Consider the following 26,637-nt stretch of genomic DNA (forward strand, 5'->3'; position numbering starts at 1 on the left):
CCTGCAGTGGAAGTGCTGTGTCTTACCCACTGGACCACCAGGGAAGTCCCCAAATAAGCTTATTTTTAAATGACAGCTTTGACTTCTTTTAATTTTTTTTTTTTTTTGCGGTACACGGGCCTCTCACTGTTGTGGCCTCTCCCGCTGCGGAGCACAGGCTCCGGACGCGAGGCCCAGCGGCTATGGCTCACGGGCCCAGCCGCTCCGCGGCATGCAGGATCTTCCCGGACCGGGGCACGAACCTGTGTCCCCTGCATCGGCAGGCAGACTCTCAACCACTGCGCCACCAGGGAAGCCCGACAGCTTTTATTTTTTAGGACACTGTTTAAATGTGTAGACCAGCTACACAGCACAGGTTTTGTTTTGTGTTCTTGTTTTTTTTTTGGTGGGGGGGGGGCCTGTGGGATCTTAGTTCCCTGACCAGGGTTTGTACCTGCGCCCCCTGCAGTGGAAGCGTGGAGTCTTTACCACTGGACCGCCAGGGAAGTCCCCCCAAAGCACAACTTAATGCATTGTTTTAATGTATCAATCTACTAATGTTTAACATTAAAAAAAATCATAGATCAATATATAAGTAAATTCTAAGGCTGATTTGGAATATAATTTTATCTTTTTTTCAGGTAAACTGTGTTCTCCCCTTAGAAGGAACTATGCCTGATACTAACCCTTTTTTTAAATGTCCCTTTCCCATCCTGGCTGGCCCCAAGTTGATCTGATTGGAAGCCCTTTAATTCCTCACTCTGCCTTCTTGTTCCATGGAAATCTCCAACTTGCTGCAGCAGCAGAGATACTGAGAATAACCAGAGAGGTTTTCTTAGTCATTTCCCTCGTGGCTTCCCCCGGTTTTCCAATGTTGCTCTATAATACTGTCAGACCCAATGAGTTTAGACATTTGACTAAAGAGGAAGTCAGGGATAATTAATTTCTGCCAAGACCTAAGTTCACACAGTATTCATTTTGACTGGCAGATATTTTTGCCAAGCATCGTGTTAACTGAACAGAGAATGGAAACAGAAAGCATTGATTGTGCTACATGAAATCACTGTCAGCACTTTTTTTTTTTTTTTTCCGGTACGTGGGCCTCTCACTGTTGTGGCCTCTCCCGTTGCGGAGCACAGGCTCCAGACGCTCCGGCTCAGCGGCCATGGCTCACGGGCCCAGCCGATCCGCGGCATGTGGGATCTTCCCAGACCGGGGCATGAACCTGTGTCCCCTGCATCGGCAGGCGGACTCTCAATGACTGCGCCATCAGGGAAGCCCAGAGAGATGGATTTTTGATGTTCATCATTTTATTTGCTTTTGGAAATTAGCCATTTACAGAAATGCCATTCATCTATTGTTTCTTTAAGATTTTTCTTTAATGTGGACCATTTTTAAAGTCTTTATTGAATTTGTTACAATATTGCTTCTGTTTTATGTTTTGGTGTTTTGGCCCCGAGGCATGTGGGATCCTTAGCTCCCTGACCAGGGACTGAACCCGCACCCCCTGCATTGATTGGAAGGCAAAGTCTTAAACCACTGGACTGTCAGGGAAGTCCCTCATCTATTGTTTCTTATCCCCAGTAGGTATTAAAGGTAAAAATCCTAAGGCGGCAGGATAGTAAAATCCACAACCACCTAGGAACCAAAGAAAGTTTTTATTTTTTTTATATATATTTGTTTATTTTTGGCTGCGTTGGGTCTTCGTTGCTGCGTGCAGGCTTTCTAGCTGTGGCGAGCGGGGGCTACTCTTAGTTGCAGTGTGCGGGCTTCTCATTGCGGTGGCTTCTCTTGTTGCAGAGCACGGGCTCTAGGCGCACGGGCTTCAGTAGTTGTGGTTCGCGGGTTCTAGAGCACGGGCTCAGTAGTTGTGGCGCATGGGCCTAGCACGTGGGATCTTCCCAGACCAGGGCTCAAACCCGGGTCCCCTGCATTGGCAGGTGGATTCTTAACCACTGGGCCACAGGGAAGTCCCCCAAAGAAAGTCTTTTTTTAAAAGACTGGATATTTTGATTGCAAAACTAAAAGAATCTTACTATTAAAAACTAATTTAAGCAACAGAGAAATACATAATGAAGTGAATCTAGTAAACATTAGCAATTTAGTATATTCCTACAGGTGTTTTTAGTATATGTAACATGGGTGGTTTTTACAGGTCAATTTTAATGGGCTGTTAATACATTGTAACAGGATTATACCATACATTCCTCTTCTGAAAGCCTTTTTTTTTCCACTTGGCATTACACTTTTCAGCCTCTTTGCATGTCAAAATTTAGAGATCTATCTGAGATACTTTAGATGAATGTTAAAACCTGACAACTACATTCAAGCACATTAAGATTCCCTATTTTCCTCATTAAATGTTTTAGCCGAGGTTGAAATAGTTTCTTCCTTCAATATTCTCTATCAAAGCATTTCTGATAACGAAAAGAGTGAAATTCAGGTAAGCATGTATCTTTCCCCACCAATGAATTTAACTGCTGTATTGACTCATGCTAACTGCTGTATAATATTACACATAATTTGTTTCTGTTTTGATTATTTGCCATTACAAATTATGTTGCTGTTAACGATAGCAATTTAAAGTCTTTCAGTTATCCTTGCTTTTGGTCATGGGATTACCAAGTATATAAGTATAATAGAAGGGAATAAGGTGAAAAAGGAAATTATAAAGTCACCTGCCAGCCTCTCTCATCCTTCCACATCCCTTTTGAAAATCTTGCTCTCTTCATCCTCCTAAAGGAGGTGGATGTTACTTCCAATGTCATATTTACTTTATTATATTTTAGCTTTTAAAATTCACGTTGTCTTGATTTTCAGCTTGCGTCTCCATTTCAGTTTGTGACTGAAGAAAAGAGGCACGCTAGGTTGAATTTGCCTGGGTCTTCTGAATTCCACAGTCTGGATTCAAAGCCCAGAAGTGGGAGGAGTATAGACTTTGCTTAGTGAATTTCAAGCACCCAGTTCTCGGGGTAAAGGACAAATTTCATCCTGTTCTGAATAATCCTACTATTCAGAAAACTTGGTGTCTACAGGGAAAAAAACGCCATGACTTTGAGACCCAAAGGTAAAGGCAGACAACTGCGAGACGAGGCAGGAAAGGGGGGAGGGCCCTTAGTAAATACTGCATGCCTCCCGGGGCCCAGTGAGCTTTGCCTCAAGTGGGAGATAAAGGGAATTTGTTAGATAAAGAAGCAGTTGGGGCCGACAAAAGCTTCTGGCACAGGAAGTTAGTTCGACCGAAATGTAGGCATTTGAATAGATTCCTCTGTGTGAGGTTGAAGTGAAACCAGACTGAAAAGCAGCAGCTGGTGGCGAGCTTCTTAAGGGCTTCCCAGTTCCTGGGTGGTTGATGTCTACCCTGTGGTCCTGGGAGAGAGTGTCCTTGAGAATTTTAAAAGGGTAAATGCCTGGGAAATTAATGCAAAGTAGCTCTACCTCCAAGTATTAACTGCGAAGCAAGCTACTGAACAGAAAACCTCACAGATCAAATTGAGATGCTAGAATCCTATTAAATGAATTAAACTCACATGGCACAAAGCACGGGGCAGGAGATGGGTCAGTCTAATGCACTTGGGGTCTCAAGAGGGACAGAAAGTGTAGCAATGTTCGTGAGACCCATCTCTCGGATGCATGATGTGACAATGACTGAGGATGGAGGACGAGAATTTGAGATTGAATTAAGGCCACGGTTTTGCAGAAATGTAGCTGGACAGTCAGGCAGGCTTGCTCTGTCTAGGACATTGAAGGCGGCAGGTACTCCTGGCCACAAACATAGTTCTCCTTAGCTTGATGAGCAGCCGTGGAGTTTATTTTCACAACTTAGGCAGAATACAAGTGGAGTTGGAATGGGTGTCACCAATGGATGGCCAGTTTAAGAGCTATGGATGTTGGGTGCTTCTAGGACATAAGGATATTTAGTGATGGAATAAATAAGAGTATTGGGTTCCTCTTGCTCCTCCCATTCTGTTCTGTGTTCTGTGCACATGTACATCTAAATCTCATGTCTTATTTAGCTATAGTTAATGTGCCATATAGGTTACGTAAATTTCATTTGTTTTCCATAGTCAGAGTGAATATCCTCAGACAATACAGTAAATGCGCTTTACACCGATTTACACCCATTAGCCACACAATTCCTGTCCTTCTGCAACTCTTCCCTAATTCTTAGTTAGCCTCCCCCAGATCCTAGATATCATTTCTTAGGTCTCTTATCCGTCCTCAGCCACTAAAACCAACAATCCATTCCCCAAACTGAAAGGTTTTGTGGATTCCTTCAGTGCTGTCTGATGAACCATTAAACACAAGTGCGCCAATTCCCACAGATTCCCTGATCAATTTCTATCTCGTTAAGTCAATAAAAATGGTTCCTTTTATCTACTGAGACTCTACCCTCTACAGATAAAAATCCCTTAAGTATCTGCTATATCAGCCTTTGTCAGGATAAGAGAAAGATGATTTATTATTCTTAATTCCATGGATGGCTCTTTGCCTTTCCTTACGCTGTTTGCATCTTCCAAAAGAATTGTAAAAAAATCGAGTTTCAGGGGCTTCCCTGGTGGCGCAGTGGTTGAGAGTCCGCTTGCCGATGCAGGGGACACGGGTTCGTGCACCGGTCCGGGAAGATCCCACATGCCGCGGAGCGGCTGGGCCCGTGAGCCATGGCTGCTGAGCCTGCGCGTCCGGAGCCTGTGCTCCGCAACGGGAGAGGCCACAGCAGTGAGAGGCCCGCGTACAGCAAAAAAAAAAAAAAAAAAATCGAGTTCAACTTGGAGGAAAATACTTATAAAATTATTTTACATTTATACAGGCCTCTTTTATGTAGGAAAATAGTTAAAAATTTTATTTCATATGATCCTTAAGCTACCCTCTGAAGCTAACTACCTTTTTTTTTTTTCAGGGAAAAGAAAGTAGAGTTTATTGGTGGGCATGGGTAGGGAGGGGGCAGCGCCAAGGCTCTCACGAGTGTAGGGCCCGCCATTTGTCCAGGGGGCCACGATTAGGGATGTACTTGACCCCACAGCCATCTGGAATGAGCCGCTTTTCTGCCACCATGTTTTCAAGTTCATCTGCATTAAACTTAGTAAAAACCCACTTCTTGGAGGTGTGGATCTTCTGGCGGCCAGAGAACTTGAACTTGTAAGTACCATTTATATATAAAAAAACTGAACTTCCCTGGCAGTCCAGTGGTTAAGACTCTGCACTTCCAGTGCAGGGGCACAGGTTCCATCCCTGGTCCGGGAACTAAGATCCTGCCATGCAGCAGGGGCAAAAAAAAAAAAAAGGAAAAAAACTGACATTCTGGAAACTTAAGTAACATCCAGTGTTGTATTAGATATTATCTTAGAGGACTCCAGCTAACGTTTATAGCAACTATGTGCCCGGTACTGTGATAACTACTTAAATTTCATTCTCTCATTTAGTTTTCGTAAAACAAGATGAGATATTCATTTTTTAAAAACTTTTTATGGCATGTGATTTTTAAAAATATATTTTATTTACTTATTTTTGGCTGCGTTGGGTCTTTGCTGCTGCGCACGGGTTTTCTCTAGTTGCGGCGAGCGGGGGCTACTCTTCGTTGCGGTGCGCGAGCTTCTCATTACAGTGGCTTCTCCTGTTGCGGAGCACGGGCTCTAGGCGCGCGGGCTCAGTAGTTGTGGCGCACAGGCTTAGTTGCTCTGAGGCATGCTGGATCTTCCTGGACCAGGGTTCGAACCCGTGTCCCCTGCATTGGCAGGCGAATTCTTTTTTTTTTTTTTTTGCGGTACGCGCGGGCCTTTCACTGTTGTGGCCTCTCCCGTTGCGGAGCACAGGCTCCGGACACGCAGGCTCAGCAGCCATGACTCACGGGCCCAGCCGCTCCGCGGCATGTGGGATCTTCCTGGACCGGGGCACGAACCCGTGTCCCCTGCATTGGCAGGCGGACTCTCAACCACTGCGCCACCAGGGAAGCCCGGCAGGCGAATTCTTAACCAGTGTGCCACCAGGGAAACCCAATAATCCACATTTTTAACAAGTACCCTAGATAATAGTCAAGCACAGTAAAATCAGAGAATCAGAGTCTCCTGAAAAGAACTTGAATTCATTTTTACAACAAAAAAATCCTACCGGAGGAGGTTCCAGGCTGGTGAACATATGGAGGTGCTGGGAGGGTGATGTTCCTGGAGAGGGCATGGAAGCTCCACACCTCTCCCCCATACCTGGCCCTGTACATCTCTTCCATCGGGCTGTCCCCGAGTTATATTCTTTGTAATAAACCAGTGATCAAGGTCACAATAAGTACATGGCTACAGCTCCTTCAGGAGGTGCACATATGCTAAACCAGGCATCTTCATTTTTACATAAACCTGAGAAAATCTGGAAAATAGAATTTAAAAAAAACCACTTTTGAGAAAATCATAATTATTTTAGCCAAAAGGAGGTAAATATAAAATAAATTGGATCAGTTTAGGTATGAAAAAAATCCTACTGGATTTCTGTAGCTAATTTTGCAAACTTTTACACTAGTTTGGCCCATCTTTTACAGTCATTCCTTTTTCAATGCTCAAGTTGTATTGTCTTAGGACAATGAAAGTTCCTTCAGGTTAGTTGTCCATGTACTTTTGTTGGGAGAACACTGGTCATATCGTTCCTTGTTGGAGGGACAGCTGGCTGTTCTGGCCCATTTTATACATTCCCCTGGAATTGGCCATTTCTCCAAGGAGCCTTGTTACTTTTACTGAGGAATGATATTCAGAGACCAAAATTCTCATCACTGATGTTGCCTATGGTTACTCTGGTTCCCAAGAGAGCTGCTGCTGCTGTTACTGGCTTTACATGCAGACAATTAAAAAGCCAGAAAAATTTCAGAAGCCTTTCAGCAGACTTTCCCTCACATATTACCCAGAATTGATATAAGCCCATGATTAAACTAACAATTTGACCAGACAAATGAGATCAGCATACTTGATTTACATCAAATAAGATTCACCTCCTGATAAAAAGACAATGGCCTTTACAAAGGAAACAAAAGCAAAAATAAACAAATGGGACCCAATTAAACTTAAAACGCTTTTTGCACAGCTTTTTCTGATGACTGTTGATTTTCAACAAAAGGAAAAGACAACCTACTGAATGGCATAAAACATTTGCAACTTATTTGACCAATAAGGAGTTAATGTCCAAAATACATAACAGCTCATACAACTCAATATCAAAAAAAAACCCAACCCAATTAAAAAATGGGCAGAAGACCTGAACATTTTTCCAAAGAAGGCATACAGATGGGGACTTCCCTGGTGGTCCAGTGGTTAAGAATCTGCCTTCCAGTGCAGGGGACGTGGGATCTGGTTGGGGAACTAAGACCCCCCCATGCCACGGGGCAACTAAGCCTGCGCACTGCAACTGGAGAGAAGCCCACACACCACAGCTAAGACCCGAAGCAGCCAAAAATAAATAATTTTTTTTTGAAAGAAGGCATCCAGATGGCCAACAGACACATTGAAAAGATGCTCAGCATCACTAATCATCAGAGAAACGCAAATCAAAACCACAATGAGAGGGCTTCCCTGGTGGCGCAGTGGTTGAGAGTCCGCCTGCTGATGCAGGGGACACGGGTTCGTGCCCCAGTCCGGGAAGATCCCATATGCCGCGGAGCGTCTGGGCCCGTGAGCCATGGCCGCTGAGCCTGCGCGTCCGGAGCCTGCGCGTCCGGAGCCTGTGCTCGGCAATGGGACAGGCCACAACAGTGAGAGGCCCGCATACTGCAAAAAAAAAAAACAAAACAAAAACAAAACCACAATGAGATATCATGTCACACCTGTCAGAATGGCTACCATCAAAAAGATCACAAATAGGGACTTCCCTGGTGGTGCAGTGGTTAAGAATTCGCCTGTCAGTGCAGGATCCCACATGCCACAGAGCAACTAAGCCCGTGTGCCACAACTACTGAGCCTGCGCTCTAGACCCCGCGAGCCACAACTACTGAAGCCTGTGCGCCTAGAGCCCGTGCTCCTCCACAACGAGAAGCCACCGCAATGAGAAGCATGTGCACAACAACAAAGAGTAGCCCCCGCTCGCCACAACTAGAGAAAGCCTGCGCGCAGCAACGAAGACCCAATGCAGCCAAAAATAAATAAATAAAAATAAATAAATTTATAAAAGAAAAAAGACCACAAATAACAAATGTTGGTGAGGACGTGGAGAAAAGGGAACCCTCCTACACTGTTGATGGGAATATAAATTGGTGCAGCTGCTATGGAGAACAGTATGGAGGTTCCTAAAAAGACTAAAAATATAACTGCCATAAGATCCATCAATTCCACAGCTGGTATATATCTGAAGAAAATGAAAACACTAATTCACAAAGACATATGCACCCCAATGTTCACAGCAGCATTAGTTACAATAGCCAGGATACGGAAACAAACAAAGGATCCATCAACAGATGAATGGATAAAGAAGATGTGTGGTGTGTGTGTGTGTGTGTGTGTGTGTGTGTGTGTGTGTGTGTGTGTGTGTGTGTGTGTGTGTGTGTGTGTGTGTGTGTGTGTGTGTGTGTGTGTGTGTGTGTGTGTGTGTGTAAGAATACTACTCAGCCATTAAAAAAGATAAAATTTTGCCATTTGGGACAACATATATGGACCTGGAGGGTATCATGTTTAGTGAAATAAGTCAGACAGAGAAAGACAAATACTGTATATTATCCTTTATATGTGGAATCTAAAAAATAAAACAAATGAATATAACAAAACAGACTCACAGATATAGAGAACAAAGTAGTGGTTACCACTGGGGAGAGGGAAGTGGGGAGGAGGAAGATAGGGATAGGGGATTAAGAAGTACAAACTACTATTTATTGATATAAAATAAATAAGGAGACTTCCCTGGCGGTCCAGTGGTTAGGGGTCCACCCTTCCACTGTGGGGGTCACAGGTTGGATCCTTGGCCTGGGAGCTAAGATCCCACAAGCCGTACAGCATGGCCAGGAAAAAATATAAAGCTACAAGGATATATCGCACAGCACGTGGGATATAGCCAATATTTTCTAGTAACTATAAATGGAGTATAATATTTAAAAATTGTGAATCACTTTGTTGTACACTTGAAACTTATATAATATTGTAAATCAACTATACCTCAATTTAAAAAAAGTCAGTGGCATCTAGGACAAGTTAAACCAATAGGGTATGAGTAGAAAACGAACAGTTTCTGCTACATAGTAATGAGTGTAGAGCTGCTGCAGATACACAGTTGTAAGGTTAATTTTACAAGGTAGAGTGCCCATGAATACTACCAAATATATAAGGAAACTGCATATTTGACTGAGTTCACTTTAATATTAAGTTTAAAAAGCAAGCCAAAAAATCATATGAATAATTTATTCTATTTGGATTTAAAAATACATGCCACAGTATATGAAAAAAAAGTTCTTGTAGGTTACAAGTATATACCCAGAGTTTGCATTTCAGATGAGTGGATAAATGATGAATTATTTAGGACATAGAAATAATAATTGCTTTTTAGCTTGGGTGGTGGAAAATTGATAGAGTCCTGCTTCATTGTTTGGGTCACCTATATTTTAGATTTGGTGCACCACCCCAAGAAACAGTAGTAGGGATATGTTTTTAAGTTAATAATAAAAACTCTATATTAAAGAATTTCAATTAATTTACTAATAAAGGAATTTCTTATGACTTGATTTTTAAAACTTTCATAATTCAGACATCTGTTTTGAAATTTGAAAAGAAAAATCCACGTTTATTGCACAATGTTAAAAAAAAAGAAATTCTGAAGGATGTATAGTTTTTTTTTTTAATGCAATTTCTTCCATCGTGTCTGTCTATTACCCCTCTCCAGCTCTCATGCATAAGTAACTTTAGAATTTGGTGTATATTGTAACTACAGATCTCTCTACATAAATGTGTGTGTGTGTTAGTAATTTCATATATTCTATCTCAATTGCTGAGACATCGATTATATTCAGATTATGAAACCAGTTCACAAAGGAAAAAAACTTGGAATGTAATATCAGCTATTATGTATTGTGTAAAAATGTTTCACTTTATCAACTGGCTTATCCCAGGGGACAGCAAGTATTTGATATCAAGACCAAAATAAATTTAAAATGCATTAAGGTTTGCTGTGAGGATTTAATTAGGTAATCATCTGATATGTTTTTTTTTCTAGCTCATAGAATATATGCAACAAATGTCAGTTATGTGCATGGGAATATAAAGTATGAATACCCTTGAGCATTTCTAGGAATTTATGTAAGGCATTATTCAGACAACCACACAACGATACTCACTGCAGCATTGCTGGTAATAGATAGAAAAAAAAATGTTTACGTTTAAATGTCCACCAGTAGGACTTTGCTTAAACATGTCCTGATATAGCCAAATACTGCAGTATTTATGCAGCCACACACACACAAAAAAAAGGATGAGGCAGATTAAATGCATGGGGAAAAATTTCCATTGCTTATTAAGGTAAAAAGGCAAGTTATTTTACAAGTTAAGGTGATTCTATTTATGTAATATACAGACATAAATAAAATGTGGTAAAGATAGATATATACCAAAAAGCAGTGTTTATCTTTAGGAAGGAAAATTTCGAGGGAATTTTCACTTTCTATTACTGGAATCTTTTTAGAGCATCTATTATCACATAAAAATAATAAATATTTCTATTTGGGAAGAATAAGAGTAGCATCTATGGAAATAAATAATTACCAGTCAGTAAAAGTAACCTTTTTGAAATATGAAAATAGATCATGTATTTGTCTTATTACCTTTAGGGAAGGCTAGAATCCTGGAACCCTGGGTTCTGAACCACAGATTAGACAAGTCTGCTTTGGGCAAAGCCACCAAAGGCGGCATGAAGCTCACTTGGCGGGTCACACCTCTTCCCAGCGCTCTGGGCTCACCAATTTCCTGTTTTAGAACCTTGGGAAGTTTCCTTCTCCTCACCATACCTTCCAGGACAAGGGAATGGTTGCCTAGGCATGTTCAATTAATTGCATGTAGTTCAGATGGAAATCCACGTACAATGGTAATTAGATGTACATAGATATGCCTGATAAATGACACTTGTTTGACAAGTGACTCATAGTGGTTCTGACCCCAAGTAGTGAAGGAAACACGCAAACGTTTTGGGCAGAGTGTGATTAGGTATTGTGATGAAGGTACAAATAAATGGCTGAGGACAAGCAGAAAAGAGATCTGCTGTTATGGGCTTTTAACTGAAAGCATTACCCATCTCATTCATATTGATTCCGTGCATCAGCAGGAAGATGGGGCGGGAGGGGGGGGAGGGCATCAAAAAAGAAGCATGAGAAAAAATACAAACCCCAATATTCTATTCCAAAACGTACAGGGAGAACATGACCAAACCCACGTAATGATTAATGCCATAAATTCACTCATGTGTTGAACGAATATTTATTAAACATTGCTATTTGTTATAGACGCTGTTCTCTTTTTTTAATTAATTTTTTAAATTGAGGTACAACTGACATATAACATATTAGTTTCAGGTGTACAACAGAACGATTGGATATTTGTATTATCGGGGAGTGGGAAATTTCCCCCTCTGCCCCTTGGGTTCTTGTGGCCAGACTAATAATAAAATTGACACAAGAAATATTAACAGGAGAAAAAGAAACATTTTAATTCATGTGCCTGGAGGTTTCACGGAAATAGGACCTAACAAGTGGCCAAAGCAGCCAGCTTTTCTACTTTTTAGACAAAGAAACAATAAATTTGTGAGGAATTGATATGATAAAGAAACCTAAGTTTGGGGTGCTCAGTTAGTGAGGAATCTAAATGGAGTTTAGACTTGAGGAAGTAAAGCAAAGAAGTAACAGGCTTCTTGGCCTGAATTCCCTATCTCTGGCAATAAGGGTGGGGAGCGAACCTTTCAAAGGAGAGATTTATTTCCTGCTTTCAGAGAGAAAGAGCGGAGGGTCAGAGTGTCCCTCTTGCATTGGTCATGTCTTAACCAACTTTAATTCAAAATAATGAACATGCCATTGGGGAATATTTGGGGATGGCCTGCCCTGAGCCCCAACAGTGTATACTGCAAAATGATCACCGCAATGAGTCTAGTTACCATCCATCCCCATACGTAGGTACAAATTTTTTTCTTATAATGAGAACTTTTAAGGTCTACTCTCTTAGACCAATGTTCTAAGCGCCAGAGATACAGCCGTGAAACAACCAGAAAAAAACACCTAAAAAAATATTAGAACCAGGAAACTGTAGCAATTCTAAGCATTCACTATGTGTTTGCAACTGTATTTTATACTATCTCCAAGAAGATTACAATTTCAAATAATTTGACTCATTTTCATTCAACATCACACATCATATCCAGAATGTTTTTATAGTGAGAAAATATTAACACTTTTGGTAAGACTTTGTTACGTGAAGGAAGGTTATAAATTGTATAAAGCAGTTATTGATTATAGCATCCATTTCAAGATGGCCTAAACAAGTTGGTACAAGGTAACCATAGTTCATAAAAGGAAATTGCCCATGTGCAAAATCCACTCAAATATTTGTCAAGAATAAAGGCTGGGGCTTCCCTGGTGGCGCAGTGGTTGAGAGTCCACCTGCCGATGCAGTGGACACGGGTTCGTGCCCCGGTCCGGGAAGATCCCACATGCCGCGGAGCGGCTGCGCCCGTGAGCCATGGCCGCTGAGCCTGTGCTACACAACGGGAGAGGCCACAACAGTGAGAGGCCCGCGTACCGCCAAAAAAAAAAAAAAAAAATCATTTCATTATCCTATCTTTTTTTTTTTTTTTTTTTTACTGCACGGCGCAGCTTGCAGGATCTTAGCTCCCCGGCCAGGGATTGAAACTGGGCCCTGGGCAGTGAAAGTGCGGAGTCCTAATCACTGGACCACCAGGGAATTCCCTATCACTCTCTTTCAATACTATTTTTTTTTGCGGTACGCAGGCCTCTCACTGTTGTGGCCTCTCCCGTTGCGGAGCACAGGCTCCGGACGCACAGGCTCTAGCGGCCACGGCCCAGGGGCCCAGCCGCTCCGCAGCATGTGGGATCCTCCCGGACCGGGGCACGAACCCGTGTCCCCTGCATCGGCAGGCGGACTCTCAACCACTGCGCCACCAGGGAAGCCCAATACTACTTTTCTTGAAGTATATTTTATCTGATATCCTCCCATTCTATTTTGAACCTATGCCAATCCAATTTTCAACGACATCAGTCAACCAAAACTGTTCCTCTCGAGATCACTAACAATCTCCATATTGCTAAACCCAATGGCAATTCTGAGTCCTTATCTTACTAGGCTGTAAGGAAGAACTCAGCCTTTCCATAATAAAAATAACTCTAAGTCACGTATTAAGATAAAAATTAATAAAAAAGATGCTTACTGTCTAACTCCCTTGGAAAAACATCATATAATATCTTTATAGTTTTTCAATATTATACTCTTCTTTGTTCTTCTAAAGTGTTATTCCGGGACTTCCCTGGTGGTGTAGTGGTTAGGACTCTGAGCTCTCACTGCCGAGGGCCCAGCTTCAATCCCTGGTCAAGGAACTAGGATTCCATAAGTCTCATGGAGTGACCAAAAATAAATAAAGTTTTGTTCCTTTTGTTTTCAAATGTATATTTGACCTCTTTTATAATATGTGTTATCAGTACCTCTTTTACATGTATGTTATCAGTAGACCTTTCCAATAACCTTTTTGGAGTTTACTAATTTATGATAAGGTCTACCTTTTCCTTACTTGCTAAACATTAAATGTCTCATCTTCCACACTGATGAAGCCCCTCTTTTTCCACCTACTATTGCCTAATGATAGGTGTGCCTCACCTTGGAGTGGGTCTTTGGTGTATTCATGTATATAAAGGAGAGCCTATAATTTTCATTGAAAAGCTGGGGTGCTGGTACCTAGGTCCTATCTGTTAAGCATTTTACTTACTTCCTATACTACAGTTCTCATAAGTGACAGTGTTTTACTTCTACTAGAAAATTGGCACATTCCTGGACGAATCTAGAGCAACACAGCTCCTGAGACCAGTGGAGGTGGGCTTCCAAGATCTGAGCTAGTGTGTATATGGCATAATCCCTTGGTGCCCTACTTCCTTCAGGTGCCAAGAAAACTCCATTTTTCTGAGCTGTTTTCAGAAAGATACTGCTGTTTTCGGGTCAGGATAATAAACTGACCCTGTCTGTCTGTTTACCCATCTCCATGTAGCTTCTTTGTTACTGCTTCTTACTTGAACACCAGATTTCAGTCTACTATTTTTGGACCTAGACTACATCTACTTTGTATCAATATGGCTTATCCCAAGGGTCAGGATGGGAGCCCACTCCTACTTAGTTCATTGTAAACTATTATGTTTTTCTTTCTGCAAATTTGGAATTGATATACCAGAAAAAACTTTGGTGTTTTCCTTTTTTTCTTGGTTTATTCTGGCAAATTTTCCAACATTAATGTAAAGCTCTAATTAAATTTCAACCACCCTCAGGGCTCTGATGAGGTAGAATGGAAACTATGACACTAAGCAAGGATGTAGTAATTTAGAAACAAAATGTGCTTTGAGTCATTATATGCTTCTAATTATCACGAGTATCCTGTAAACTGCAAGTTAATGAATTGTGGAGCGCAACCCACAGGAAATCCTCCTTGAGCCCAGGAAGATTCCAGCAGTTCACCTTTAACACCTGGAGGGCACATTGTAGTCTTATTTTCAAGGACTCACTTCCAAGCTCTTTTTCAGAATGAGCACAGGCTATTTTCTTGTCTGTCTTCTCTAACGGAAAATGGCCCCAAATGATTGGTAAACTCCTGCAGAGCAGGGCATTGCATGCCACTGTTTACCCAGGATCATGCTTAGTGCTCAATAGAAAAACATGCATAGACATCTGTGATAAGGAAAAGAATGAAAAGAAATAGAAATGAAGAGAAAAAGAAAGACAAAGGCAAGAAAGCAGTCTAATAAGTGGCAGGGGGTCTTAGCAAGAATGAACCTCCCAGTCAGAAACAGACACATCTTACCTACACAGATAAGAGGTGAATGTTTGGGTCCAGGGAGTCAGGATCCTTCTGGGAGTGCAAGCAAATTTTTGAGTTTGTGCATGTATGTTTTTCTCAGTAGAGTCAAAAACTTTTATCAGATTCTCAAAAAGTTCGACTAATACAGAATATAAGCTGTATTCAGAATCAGCTGTTACCAACCCCTGACCCTTCCCCTCCCCATCCCACCGCTATGACTGCAGTGATGATTTCACAGGTGTATACATCATAGATGTATAAATTACTGAATTGTACACTTTATGCACAGTTTGTGGTATGTCAATTAAACCTCAATACAGCTGTTTTTGGTTTTTTTTTCACTAATTTATTTATTTATTTATTTTGGCTGCGTTGGGTCTTTGTTGCTGTGCGTGGGCTTTCTCTAGTTGCAGCAAGCGGGGACTAATCTTTGTTGTGGTGCGCAGGCTTCTCATTGTGGTGGCTTCTCTTGTTGCAGAGTACGGGCTCTAGGCACACGGGCTTCAGTAGTTGTGGCACGTGGGCTCAGTAGTTGTGGCGCACGGGCTTAGTTGCTCCGTAGCATGTGGGATCTTCCCAGACCACGGCCTGAACCCGTGTCCCCTGCATTGGCAGGCAGATTCTTAACCACTGAACCAACAGGGAAGCCCTACAGCTGTTTTTTTAAAACTCACTAATAGGCAGACAAACAAGCCACTTTAAAAATGGGCAAAATATTTGAACAGGCACTTCACCAAAGAAGACACTCAGATGGCAAATAAACACACGAAAAGTTGATCAACATCACTGGTCATTAGAAATCTGAAAATTAAAGTTACAATGAGATTCACTACACATCTCAGGGATGTCTTTTGGCTAAAATAAATAAGATTGGTCATATCACATGTTGGTGCGGAAGTGGAGCAACTAGAATGTTCATACAATACCGCTAGGATGTAAAATGGTTCAACCACTTTAGAAAACACGTTGGCCATATTTCATATCTCAACTCGTGATGATCAGTCAGGATTGGGAGCCAATCCTGGGCTGCGTTTAGAAAGATGATAGGACCTAAGATTGAAAGACTTAAATTCTAACTCAACTCTCTTGCCTTTTATGGTAATGTTGGGCAGCTGCCTGAACCCCTCTGAACCTCAGTTGCCCCAACAGTAACATCAAATTAATAATAACTGCCCTTTCCATTTCAGGGTTTGGGGGAAAGTAGATATGCAACTGTCTTGTAAACTAGAGGCAGCCATACAACTGTTATTATTTATTATTAATAATAAATAATAATTATTATTATTATTAATAAATAATAAATAATGCAGCAGTGGGCAGTGACCCAAAAAGGCAGAATTAAGTATGTTTCCATTAAGAAATGAAGGAGTTACCTGGTCACTTAGTTCTAAAGGAAACTGCTGAAAGTAAATTTCTTGGGACTTTTCTTTCCCATTCCTTGCAATTATTTTTTTTAATTTTTATTAGAGTATAGTTGATTTACAATGTTGTGTTAGTTTCAAGTGTACAGCAAAGTGAATCAGTTATACATATATCCACTCTTTTTTTTGGCTGCGTTGGGTCTTCATTGCTGAGAGCGGGCTTTCTCTAGTTCTGGTGAGCGGGGGTTACTCTCGGTTGTGGTGCACGGGCTTCTTATTTCAGTGGCTTCTCTTGTTGCAGAGCATGGGCTCTAGGTGCGAGGGCTTCAGTAGTTGCAGCAGGTGGGCTCAGTAGTTGTGGTGCAGGGGCTTAGTTGTTCCGTGGCATGTGGGATCTTCCAGGACCAGGGATTGAACCTGTGTCCCCTGCATTGGCAGGAGGATTCTTTTTTTTTTCTTTTTAATATAGTTAGGCAAATCCATTTTTTTAAAAATAAATTTATTTATTTATTTTTGGCTGCGTTGGGTCTTCGTTGCTGCACGTGGGCTTTCTCTAGTTGTGGCAAGCGGGGGCTACTCTTTGTTGCAGCGCTTGGGCTTCTTATTGTGGTGGCTTCTCTTGGTGCACAGCACGGGCTCTAGGTGCGCGGGCATCAGTAGTTGTGGCATGCAGGCTCAGTAGATGTGGGGCATGGGCTTAGTTGCTCCGCGGCATGTGGGATCTTCCTGGACCAGGGCTTGAACCCGTGTTCCCTGCATCGGCAGGTGGATTCTTAACCACTGCGTCACCAAGGAAGTCCCTATCCACTTTTTTTTAGATTCTTTTCCCATATAGGCCATCACAGAGTATTGAGTAGAGTTCCCTGTGCTATACAGTAGGTCCTTATTAGTTATCTATTTTATATATAGTAGCCATTCCATACACTTTTAAAAAAATATTTATTTGGCTGTACCAGGTCTTAGTTGCGGCATGCAGGATCTTTGTTGCGGAATCTCTCGTTGCGGCATGCAGGATCTAGTTCCCTGACCAGGAATCGAACCCAGGCCCTCTACATTGGGAATGCTGAGTCTCAACCACTGGACCACCAGGGAAGTCCCTCCGTACACTTCTAAGGTTAATGTATCAAGAGTTGCCAAGACCACCCCCAGGCTCAGTGATTCACTAGGAAGACTCATAGGACTCAGCACAGAGTAGTACTCACAGCTAAGATTTATTATAGTGAAAGAGTACAAAGCAAAATCACCAAAGGGTTCGTAGGGCAAAGCCTGGAAACTGGGTACAAGCTTCCCCGAGTCCTCTCCCAGGGCAGTCATGGGTATACTTGATTCTCCCAGCGATGACTTGTGACAACATGTGTGAAACACTCTCTATCAAGGAAGCTCATTGGAGACTCAGCTCCCTTGCCCCTTCCACACAGTTATTTCTGCCTTACTCTATTGGCCAAGTCAAGTCATACGGCTGAACCTAAAGTTAAGGGGAAGCATATCTCTCCCTTTTAGTAGAAGGAACTTGTCTTTGTTCATTTGGGCTGCTAAAACAAAAATACCAAATACCAAATACCATGGGTGGCTTATGAACAGCAGAAATGTATTTCTCACAGTGCTGGAGGCTGGGAATTCCAAGATCAAGTCACCAGCAGGTTCAGTGTCTGGTGAGAGCCTGCTTCCTGGTTCGTGGACTGCCATCTTTTTGCTGTAATCTTACATGGTGGAAAGGGCAAGGGAGCTTTCTTGTGGGGCTTTTATAAGTGCACTAATCCCATTCATGAGAGCTCTGTCTACATGACCTAATCATCTCCCAAAGGCCCCACCTCCTAATACCATCACCTTGGGGGTTAGGATTGCAGTATATTAATTTTGGGGGACACAAACATTCAGACCATAACAGAACTACAAAAACCACTTGGTAGAGAGCATGGAATTGGGTGTAGGGTGGGGTGGGTGAAGAATAGGGGCCATACATATTCCACTTTCCCACATAAAGTCAAACTGTTTTCTAAAGTGCTGGTACAACTTTACACTCTTTTTTTTTTTTTTTTTTTTTTTTGCGGTACGCGGGCCTCTCACTGTTGTAGCCTCTCCCGCTGCGGAGCACAGGCTCCGGACGCGCATGCTCAGCGGCCATGGCTCACAGGCCCAGACGCTCCGCGGCATGTGGGATCCTCCCAGACCGGGACACGAACCTGTGTCCCCTGCATCAGCAGGTGGACTCTCAACCACTGCGCCACCAGGGAAGCCCACAACTTTACACTCTTACTAGCAGTAAAGACAGTCCCCATTTTGCATTCTTGCCTGCAGTTGATATTTACAGATATTCAAAGGTCTGCCAGTCTGGTAGGCACGAATAACAAAAGGAAAACATGGATGAACTGGACTTAATCAAAAATTTAAAACTTTTATAAACTATCTTAACTGCTGTGGTCTGAATGTTTGTGTCCCCCCAATTCATATGTTTAAATCCTAATGACAAATGTGATGGTATTAGTTGCTGGGGGCCTTTGGGAGCTGATCAGGTCATGAGGGTGGAGCTCTCATGAAAGGGATTAGTGCACTTATAATAGCTCCATAAGAAAGCTTCCTTGCCCCTTCTGCCATGAAAGAATACAACGAGAAGACTGCAATCCAGAAGGTGGCCCTCATCCAAACAAGCAGGCACACCGAGCTTGGGCTTCAGCCTCCAGACCAAAACTGTGAGAAATAAATTTCTGCTGTTCATAAGCTATCCAGTCTACAGTAGCTTGTTAAAGCAGTCCAAAAGGACTACGATATTAACCATTTTTAAATGTACAGTTCAGTGGAGTGAAGTATATTCACATTGTTGTGAAGAAGCAAATATCCAGAACGTTTTCATCTTGCAAATATGAAGCTCTATACCCATTAAACAACTCTTGTTTCCCCTTCCCCCAGCCCCTGGTAACCACCATTCTCCTTTATGTTTCTATGAGTTTGACTGCTTTAATATTTTTTTCTTTTTTTAAAAAAAATTTGGGGACTTCCCTGGCAGTCCAGTGGTTAACACTCCGTGCTCCCAGTGCAGGGGCCCCAGGTTCCATCCCTGGTCAGGGTACTAGATCCTGCATGACACAAAGAAGATCCCACATGTGGCAACAACGATCTCGCACGCAGCAACAACGATCCTGTGTGCCGCAACTAAGACCCAGCGCAGCCAAATACATAAATTTAAAATATATATATATTGAAAAACAATCTTTTTTTGGCTGTGCCGTGCAGCATGTGGGATGTTAGTTCCCCAACCAGGGATCAAACCCACATCCCCCGCATTGGAAATGAGAAGTCTTAACACTGGACTGCCAGGGAAGCCCTGAGTTTGACTGCTTTAAATACCTCGCGCAAGGAGAAGTATACAGTACTTTTATTCTTGTGACTGGCTTATCTCACTTAGCATAATGGCCTCAAGATTCATCCATGCAATGGGATATGCAGGATTTCCTTCCTTTTGCAGCCTGAATAATGTTCCCTTGGATGTGGGGCTTCCCTGGTGGCGCAGTGGTTAAGAATCCGCCTGCCAATGCAGGGGACACGGATTCGAGCCCTGGTCCGGGAAGATCCCACATGCCGTGGAGCAACTAGGCCCGTGCGTCGCAACTACTGAGCCTGCGCTCTAGAGCCTGTGAGCCACAACTACTGAGCCCATGTGCCACAACTATTGAAGCCCGCACGCCTAGAGCCCGCACACTGCAACGAAGAGTAGCCCCCACTCACCACAACTAGAGAAAGCCTGCACACAGCAACAAAGACCCAACGCAGCCAAAAAAAAATAAATTAAATAAATTAAAAAAAAAATTCCCTTGGATGCATATTGGACACTGTGTTTATCCATTCATCCATTGCTGGACACTTGGGTTGCTTCCACTTCTTGGCTACTGTGAATAGTGCTGCTATGAACATGGGTATGCAAATATCTCAAGACCCTGCTTTCAATTCTTTTGGTCATATATCCAGAAGTGGGATTGTTAGATCATATAGTGCTCTATATTTAATGTTTTGAGGAAACTCCATAGTATTTTTCATAGTGGTTATACCATTTTACAAGCCCACCAACAAAATTTAAAACTTCTGTATGTCAAAGGACACTATCAAGAAAATGGAAAGAGGGAATTCCCTGGCAGTCCAGTGGTTAAGACTCCACGCTTTCACTGCTGAGGAACAGGGTCTGATCCCTGGTCAGGGGACTAAGATCCCACAAGCCGCAGTGTGGCCAAAAAAAAAAAAAAAAAAGTTTAAAGACAATCTACAGAATGGTATTTGCAAATCATATATTTGATAAGAGACTCATCCAGACTATATAAAGAACTCAATAAAAATAATAAATAAAAAATAAAGAGGGCTTCCCTGGTGGCACAGTGGTTGAGAGTCCGCCTGCCAATGCAAGGGACGCAGGTTCGTGCCCCAGTCCGGGAGGATCCCACATGCCGCGGAGCAGCTGGGCCTGTGGGCCATGGCCGCTGAGCCTGTGCATCTGGAGCCTGTGCTCTGCAGCGGGAGAGGCCACAACAGTGAGAGGCCCGTGTACCGCAAAAAAAAAAAAAAAAAAAAAAAAAAAAAAGAATAGCCAAAGCAATCTTGAGAAAGAAAAACGGAGCTGGAGGAATCAGGCTCCCTGACTTCTGACTATACTACAAAGCTACAGTAATCAAGACAGTATGGTACTGGCACAGAAACAGAAATATAGATCAATGGAACAGGATAGAAAGCCCAGAGATAGACCCACACACATATAGTCACCTTATCTTTGATAAAGGAGGCATGAATATACAGTGGAGAAAAGATAGTCTCTTCAATAAGTGGTGCTGGGAAAACTGGACAGCTACATGTAAAAGAATGAAATTAGAACAGTCCCTAACACCATACACAAAAATAAACTCAAAATGAATTAAAGACCTAAATGTAAGGCCAGACACCATCAAACTCTTAGAGGAAAACATAGGCAGAACACTCTATGACATAAATCACAGCAAGATCCTTTTTGACCCACCTTCCAGAGAAATGGAAATAAAAACAAAAATAAACAAATGGGACCTAATGAAACTTAAAAGCTTTTGCACAGCAAACGAAACCATAAACAAGACGAAAAGCCAACACTCAGAATGGGAGAAAATATTTGCAAATGAAGCAACTGACAAAGGATTAATCTCCAAAATTTACAAGCAGCTCATGCAGCTCAATATTAAAAAAACAAACAACCCAATCCAAAAATGGGCAGAAGACCTAAATACACATTTCTCCAAAGAAGATATACAGACTGCCAACAAACACATGAAAGAATGCTCAACATCATTAATCATTAGAGAAATGCAAATCAAAACTACAATGAGATATCATCTCACACCAGTCAGAATGGCCATCATCAAAAAATCTACAAACAATAAAGTGAGAGAGTGGCATGGACATATACACACTACCAAACACACTACACACTACCACAAAGTGAGAGAGTGGCATGGACATATATACACTACCAAACGTAAAATAGATAGCTAGTGGTAAGCAGCCGCATAGCACAGGGAGATCAGCTCGGTGCTTTGTGATCAGCTAGAGGGGTGGGATAGGGAGGGTGGGAGGGAGGGAGATGCAAGAGGGAAGAGATATGGGGACATATGTATATGTATAACTGATTCACTTTGTTATAAAGCAGAAACTAACACACCATTGTAAAGCAATAAAGGTGTTAAAAATAAATAAATAAAAACTCATGTAACGCAATTAAACAGAAGCAAAGGACTTGAATAGACATTTCACCAAAGAAGATATAGAAATGGCCAATAAGCCCATAAAAAAGATGTTCAACAGCATTAGTCATTAAGGAAATGCAAATGAAAACCACTCTGAGATATCATTTCACACCCACTAGGATGCATAAAATCAAAAAGTCAGATATTAATAAGGGTTGTTCAGAATGCAGGGAAATCAAATCCCTCACACACAGGACACAAATATCTACCCATTCAATTACATTGACTATCTGCATAATATTCTATTACAGGATGGTTCAAAATTTAGTTTTACCAGTTTCCTATCAGGACATTTAGGTTTTTGGGTTTTTTTTGCATACGCAGGCCTCTCACTGTTGTGGCCTCTCCCATTGCGGAGCACAGGCTCCTGACGCGCAGGCTCATTGGCCATGGCTCACGGGCCCAGCCGCTCTGCGGCATGTGGGATCCTCTCGGACCGGGGCACGAACCTGTGTCCGCTGCATCGGCAGGCGGACTCTCAACCACTGCGCCACCAGAGAAGCCCTGCATTTAGGTTTTTATATGACTACTTATTCTCTTATTTTCCTTTTTGTTTTAATCTTTTTATTACACAGATTTATTTTTACATAATTTATATATAAGGTTCACCCACTGAAAGCGTACCATTCAATAATTCTTAGCATTTATACAGAGTTGTGGAACCAGATTATTAGATGAATAATCTAATTTTAGAGTGTTTCCATCACCCTAAAAAGAAACTTTGTACCCATTAGAAGTCATTTTTTATCTCTCTGTGTCCCCACCCCCCTTTGTTTTTCTCCCCTTAGTTCTAGGTCACCACTAAGCTACCATCTTTCTATAGATTTGCCTGTTCTGGAAATTTCATATAAATTGAGTCATATAATATGTGGTCTTTTGTGACTGGCTTTATACACGTGTGGTTTCAAGGGTCATCTATATTACAGCATGTATCAGTACTTCATTCCTTCTTGTGACTAAGTACTATTGCATTGTACGGATATACCACATTTGGTTTTCCGTTTATCTGTCAATGGATATCTGTCAATGGATATATGGTTTGCTTCCAGTTTGGGGTTAGTGTGAATTATGCTGCAACAAACGTGTGAACAAGTTTTTGTGTGGACAAGTTTTCATCTTTCATGGGTAATATATCTAGGAGTGGAAATGCTGGGTCATACAGTAACTATTTTCTTTATAAACTCTACTTATTTTGTCTTGTTTCTTCTCCAAAACACATCTTTTTCAAAATATTCCTCCTCTGACATATACAAATGGTATGCAGATAAGGAAATACAAAGACCGAAAAAATCCTCAATCTCGTAATAAAAATGCAAATTTAAAATACAGGACTCGGGATTCCCTGGTGGCACAGTGGTTAAAGAATCCGCCTGCTGGGCTTCCCTGGTGGCGCAGTGGTTGGGAGTCCGCCTGCTGATGCAGGGGACACGGGTTCGTGCCCTGGTCCGGGAGGATCCCGCGTGCCGCGGAGCGGCTGGGCCCGTGAGCCATGGCCGCTGAGCCTGCGCGTCCGGAGCCTGTGCTCCGCAGTGGGAGAGGCCACAGCAGTGAGGGGCTCGCGTACCGCAAAAAAAAAAAAAAAAAAAAAAAAAGAATCCGCCTGCTAATGCAGGGGACAAGGGTTCGAGCCTTGGTCCAGGAAGATCCCACATGCCACGGAGCAACTAAGCCCATGCACCACAACTACTGAGCCTGTGCTCTAGAGCCCGTGCGACACAACTACTGAGCCCACAAGCCGCAACTACTGAAGCCCGCACGCCTAGAGCCTGTGCTCCCAACAAGAGAAGCCACCGCAATGAGGAGCCCGTGCACCGCAAAGAAGACCCAACGCAGCTAAAAATAAATAAATAAATAAAATAATAAATTTAAAAAAATAGAATAAAATACAGGACTCCTTTCTCACTTCAGGTTGATAAAGATGAGACGTTTCATAATAAAACGTTTTAGTAAAAGTGTATAAAAACTGGTACCCTGGGCTTCCCTGGTGGCGCAGTGGTTGAGAGTCCGCCTGCCGAGGCTGGGGACGCGGGCTCGTGCCCCGGTCCGGGAAGATCCCACATGCCACGGGGCGGCTCGGCCCGTGAGCCATGGCCGCTGCGCCTGCGCGTCCGGAGCCTATGCTCCGCAACGCGAGAGGCCACAGCGGTGAGAGGCCCGCGTACCACAAAAAAACAAAACAAAACAAAACAAAAACTGGTACCCTTAAACCTTATTGGGTATTTAACTTTAGTCCAGTTCTGGAGCATATAGTCAAGAGACAGGGTGCCGGTTCCAGTTTTGACGATTCAATTTTTTAAAAGTGAGATTTGAATTTAATCTCTGAAACCTATGCCAACTCAGATGATTTAGTCATATCAATTAAGTCACAAAGCTTAGAGCAATCCAGAAAGGGTAGTTAAATTCTCTTCAGAATAAGAAAGGCGGGAAATACCTGCCTTTGAAGGTCCGCACTTCGCCAAGCGTGTCCTGCGTCTTAGCCGGAAATGGCTTCAGCCGCATGGAATCTAGCGGGCTGCTGGTGCCGCCCGAGCCTGCGCAGCGAAGGCTCGCGGGAGACCTGGCGCGGCCGAGGCCCCGCCTCCTGCAGCGTCCGCGGTTTGGTCAAGAGCCCGCCCAGCCTCCCGTGACTGCGGGGCGGAGGAGGGGGCGGGCGCAAGCAAAGGCCCTAGGCCAGCCCTGGAGCTGGAGCGGTGGGAGCGGAGGGAGGTGGACGACCGGCGGGATCCGCGGCTTCAGCGGTGCCGCCGCCACCGTGGCCCGCCCGGATCACGGACAGATGTTACTAGATTCGTTGGTGCCACCCTGGGACTTGACATCCAAGAGGGCGCGCGGTGAAGACCTAGAACGTAGAGCCAGAGCGGGCCGGCTCAGGCCTCACCTGGACCCTCGATCCAGACATCGTCCTGCAGCTCAGAGGCCTCAGGCGCAGAGGGGCTCCCTCTGCATCTCCCCCTGTCTCACTTGCTGGGTCCTGGGCAGGGGCCTCCAGCACAAGCTCAGCTGGAGCCAGCCAGTTGGAACCTTGGCCAAATTTCTGAAGCAGACACTGTTGGGACCCCACACCTCCCCACCTCCTAAAATGGCACTTTGCAACTTGAATTGTATCTGAAGTTCAGAAGGCTCTGGGAGTTGTGGAAGAAGGAGACGCTGTCAATCAAGGACCCCTTCAGCCAGCCATCTAACAATTGTGCCAGTTATCGATTTACTGCCTCAGCTCCAAATTCGTCCTTCAAGACCTGTCTCGTGGGCCTTCCCCGGTGGCTCAGTGGTTAAGAATCAGTCTGCCAAAGTAGGAGACACGGGTTCGAGCCCTGGTCCGCGAAGATCCCACATGCGGTAGAGCAACTAAGCCCGTTCACCACAACTATTGAAGCCCGCAGGCCTAGAGCCCGTGCTCCGCAACAAGAGAAGCCACCGCGATGAGAAGCCCGCGCACCGCAACAAAGAGTAGCCCCTGATCTCAGTAAATAGAGAAAGCCCGTGTGCAGCAACAGAGACCCAATACAGCCAAAAAAGAAGACCTGTCTTGTGGTAATGCATGGAATTCCATTTATTTACTTACTTATTTCTTCATTCATTCATGCTGCGCTGGGTCTCCGTTGATGCGCACAGGATTCCTCTAGTTGCGGCGAGCGGGGGCTACTCTTCGCTGTGGTGCGTGGGGCTTCTCATCACGGTGGCTTCTCTTGTTGCGGAGCACGGGCTCTAGGCGCACGGGCTTCAGTGGTTGCGGCGCGTGGGCTCAGTAGTTGTGGTGCAGGGGCCTAGTTGCTCCGTGGCATGGCACGTGGGATCTTCCAGGACCAGGGATAGAACTCATGTTCCCTGCACTGGCAGGCAGATTCTTAAACCACTGCACCACCAGGGAAGTCCCTGGAATTCCCTTTAGATCATCTCTTAGCGCGTTGAGTGCAATCAAGTTTTCTCAGTAGATGGTGCTAGAAGGATATTGTAGAGGGAAGTGGGCTTCTGCTGGTTCCAGCGGCTACACCACAGATCAGCAGGGTGGATGAGCGAACATTTGGTGGTGTCCTGCCCCAGCCAAGCACGAAGAATGCAAGCACCCTCAGCCACCTCATGGCCCCGGCCCACGTCTGGCAGTCGCTATTCACCCCAGGCCCCAGGCCTCTCACCTATTGGAGAGTTGTCGACTGCTTGCCTGAGGAATGCACACCAGCTCTGGCCTGTGTAATCTAGCAAACTCCTCTGTTAGCCAGTAGACTGCTACTATGCCTTTTCCAGTGAGATCTGAACCTCAGCTTTGGGGAGGTGGCCTCCCAAAGTTGTCCTTCCTTGGATACTCTCCCTCAGCCCTGGGATACCATATTGAGTTCTCTTCCATCATTTTTAACTTGTTCTTATCGTAGCCTGATTTTTTTTTTTTTTTTTTTTTTTTTTTTTTAGTTAAACTTTCCCTGTTTAAGTCAATGTGTGGTTTTGGTCTTCTTCTTTATGTTTTTAGTTGTAGAAGTTTTGGTATTCTGATAGGAGCCAGACTGATATACTTAATAAAAATCAATTATATGTCAGGCAGTGTT

The 26,637-nt window shown here is 43.4% G+C and overlaps 1 long non-coding RNA gene across 1 annotated transcript in view; it reads right to left on the reverse strand.

The window, feature by feature from the left end:
• LOC141275787 (uncharacterized) overlaps window positions 1–25,388 on the reverse strand; it is a 47,122-nt gene extending 21,734 nt beyond the window's left edge. The window contains exon 1 of the long non-coding RNA XR_012324078.1: window positions 24,531–25,388. This is a non-coding gene — a long non-coding RNA (uncharacterized lncRNA). The remainder of the gene's footprint in view (window positions 1–24,530) is intronic.
• Between the last annotated feature and the right edge of the window lie 1,249 nt (window positions 25,389–26,637).

Source organism: Tursiops truncatus, chromosome 11 (assembly GCF_011762595.2).
Source record: "Tursiops truncatus isolate mTurTru1 chromosome 11, mTurTru1.mat.Y, whole genome shotgun sequence".
Taxonomy (NCBI): domain Eukaryota; kingdom Metazoa; phylum Chordata; class Mammalia; order Artiodactyla; family Delphinidae; genus Tursiops; species Tursiops truncatus.